Source organism: Doryrhamphus excisus, unplaced genomic scaffold (genome assembly GCF_037039965.1).
Source record: "Doryrhamphus excisus strain RoL-2023G ecotype Guam unplaced genomic scaffold, RoL_Dexc_Guam_v1.1 HiC_scaffold_26, whole genome shotgun sequence".
In the NCBI taxonomy this organism is placed as follows: Eukaryota; Metazoa; Chordata; class Actinopteri; order Syngnathiformes; family Syngnathidae; genus Doryrhamphus; species Doryrhamphus excisus.
Genome location: NW_027621864.1, coordinates 125,001 through 127,500, shown reverse-complemented (window position 1 = coordinate 127,500; position 2,500 = coordinate 125,001).

Here is a 2,500-nt window from a genome sequence, read left to right as displayed (position 1 = left end):
CCCCCCTTTTCTTGACACACTGGGTACTCTACTGGAGCTTGCAGCGGCGTTTGGCCGCACCTCCAGGCCGCCTCGGGGCTCCAGGCCTGTCGGGTGCGCTTTTAAACTCGCCCCGTTGGGACTTTGTCACTTTTTCCCCCCTTTTCTTGACACACTGGGTACTCTACTGGAGCTTGCAGCGGCGTTTGGCCGCACCTCCAGGCCGCCTCGGGGCTCCAGGCCTGTCGGGTGCGCTTTTAAACTGGCCCCGTTGGGACTTTGTCACTTTTTCCCCCCTTTTCTTGACACACTGGGTACTCTACTGGAGCTTGCAGCGGCGTTTGGCCGCACCTCCAGGCCGCCTAGGGGCTCCAGGCCTGTCGGGTGCGCTTTTAAACTGGCCCCGTTGGGACTCTGTCACTTTTCCCCCTCTTTTCTTGACACACTGGGTACTCTACTGGAGCTTGCAGCGGCGTTTGGCCGCACCTCCAGGCCGCCTCGGGGCTCCAGGCCTGTCGGGTGCGCTTTTAAACTGGCCCCGTTGGGACTTTGTCACTTTTTCCCCCCTTTTCTTGACACACTGGGTACTCTACTGGAGCTTGCAGCGGCGTTTGGCCGCACCTCCAGGCCGCCTAGGGGCTCCAGGCCTGTCGGGTGCGCTTTTAAACTGGCCCCGTTGGGACTCTGTCACTTTTCCCCCTCTTTTCTTGACACACTGGGTACTCTACTGGAGCTTGCAGCGGCGTTTGGCCGCACCTCCAGGCCGCCTCGGGGCTCCAGGCCTGTCGGGTGCGCTTTTAAACTGGCCCCGTTGGGACTTTGTCACTTTTTCCCCCCTTTTCTTGACACACTGGGTACTCTACTGGAGCTTGCAGCGGCGTTTGGCCGCACCTCCAGGCCGCCTAGGGGCTCCAGGCCTGTCGGGTGCGCTTTTAAACTGGCCCCGTTGGGACTCTGTCACTTTTCCCCCTCTTTTCTTGACACACTGGGTACTCTACTGGAGCTTGCAGCGGCGTTTGGCCGCACCTCCAGGCCGCCTCGGGGCTCCAGGCCTGTCGGGTGCGCTTTTAAACTCGCCCCGTTGGGACTTTGTCACTTTTTCCCCCCTTTTCTTGACACACTGGGTACTCTACTGGAGCTTGCAGCGGCGTTTGGGCGCACCTCCAGGCCGCCTAGGGGCTCCAGGCCTGTCGGGTGCGCTTTTAAACTGGCCCCGTTGGGACTTTGTCACTTTTTCCCCCCTTTTCTTGACACACTGGGTACTCTACTGGAGCTTGCAGCGGCGTTTGGCCGCACCTCCAGGCCGCCTAGGGGCTCCAGGCCTGTCGGGTGCGCTTTTAAACTGGCCCCGTTGGGACTCTGTCACTTTTCCCCCTCTTTTCTTGACACACTGGGTACTCTACTGGAGCTTGCAGCGGCGTTTGGCCGCACCTCCAGGCCGCCTCGGGGCTCCAGGCCTGTCGGGTGCGCTTTTAAACTGGCCCCGTTGGGACTTTGTCACTTTTTCCCCCCTTTTCTTGACACACTGGGTACTCTACTGGAGCTTGCAGCGGCGTTTGGTCGCACCTCCAGGCCGCCTAGGGGCTCCAGGCCTGTCGGGTGCGCTTTTAAACTCGCCCCGTTGGGACTTTGTCACTTTTTCCCCCCTTTTCTTGACACACTGGGTACTCTACTGGAGCTTGCAGCGGCGTTTGGCCGCACCTCCAGGCCGCCTCGGGGCTCCAGGCCTGTCGGGTGCGCTTTTAAACTCGCCCCGTTGGGACTTTGTCACTTTTTCCCCCCTTTTCTTGACACACTGGGTACTCTACTGGAGCTTGCAGCGGCGTTTGGCCGCACCTCCAGGCCGCCTCGGGGCTCCAGGCCTGTCGGGTGCGCTTTTAAACTGGCCCCGTTGGGACTTTGTCACTTTTTCCCCCCTTTTCTTGACACACTGGGTACTCTACTGGAGCTTGCAGCGGCGTTTGGCCGCACCTCCAGGCCGCCTAGGGGCTCCAGGCCTGTCGGGTGCGCTTTTAAACTGGCCCCGTTGGGACTCTGTCACTTTTCCCCCTCTTTTCTTGACACACTGGGTACTCTACTGGAGCTTGCAGCGGCGTTTGGCCGCACCTCCAGGCCGCCTCGGGGCTCCAGGCCTGTCGGGTGCGCTTTTAAACTGGCCCCGTTGGGACTTTGTCACTTTTTCCCCCCTTTTCTTGACACACTGGGTACTCTACTGGAGCTTGCAGCGGCGTTTGGTCGCACCTCCAGGCCGCCTCGGGGCTCCAGGCCTGTCGGGTGCGCATTTAAACTCGCCCCGTTGGGACTTTGTCACTTTTCCCCCCCTTTTCTTGACACACTGGGTACTCTACTGGAGCTTGCAGCGGCGTTTGGTCGCACCTCCAGGCCGCCTAGGGGCTCCAGGCCTGTCGGGTGCGCTTTTAAACTCGCCCCGTTGGGACTTTGTCACTTTTTCCCCCCTTTTCTTGACACACTGGGTACTCTACTGGAGCTTGCAGCGGCGTTTGGCCGCACCTCCAGGCCG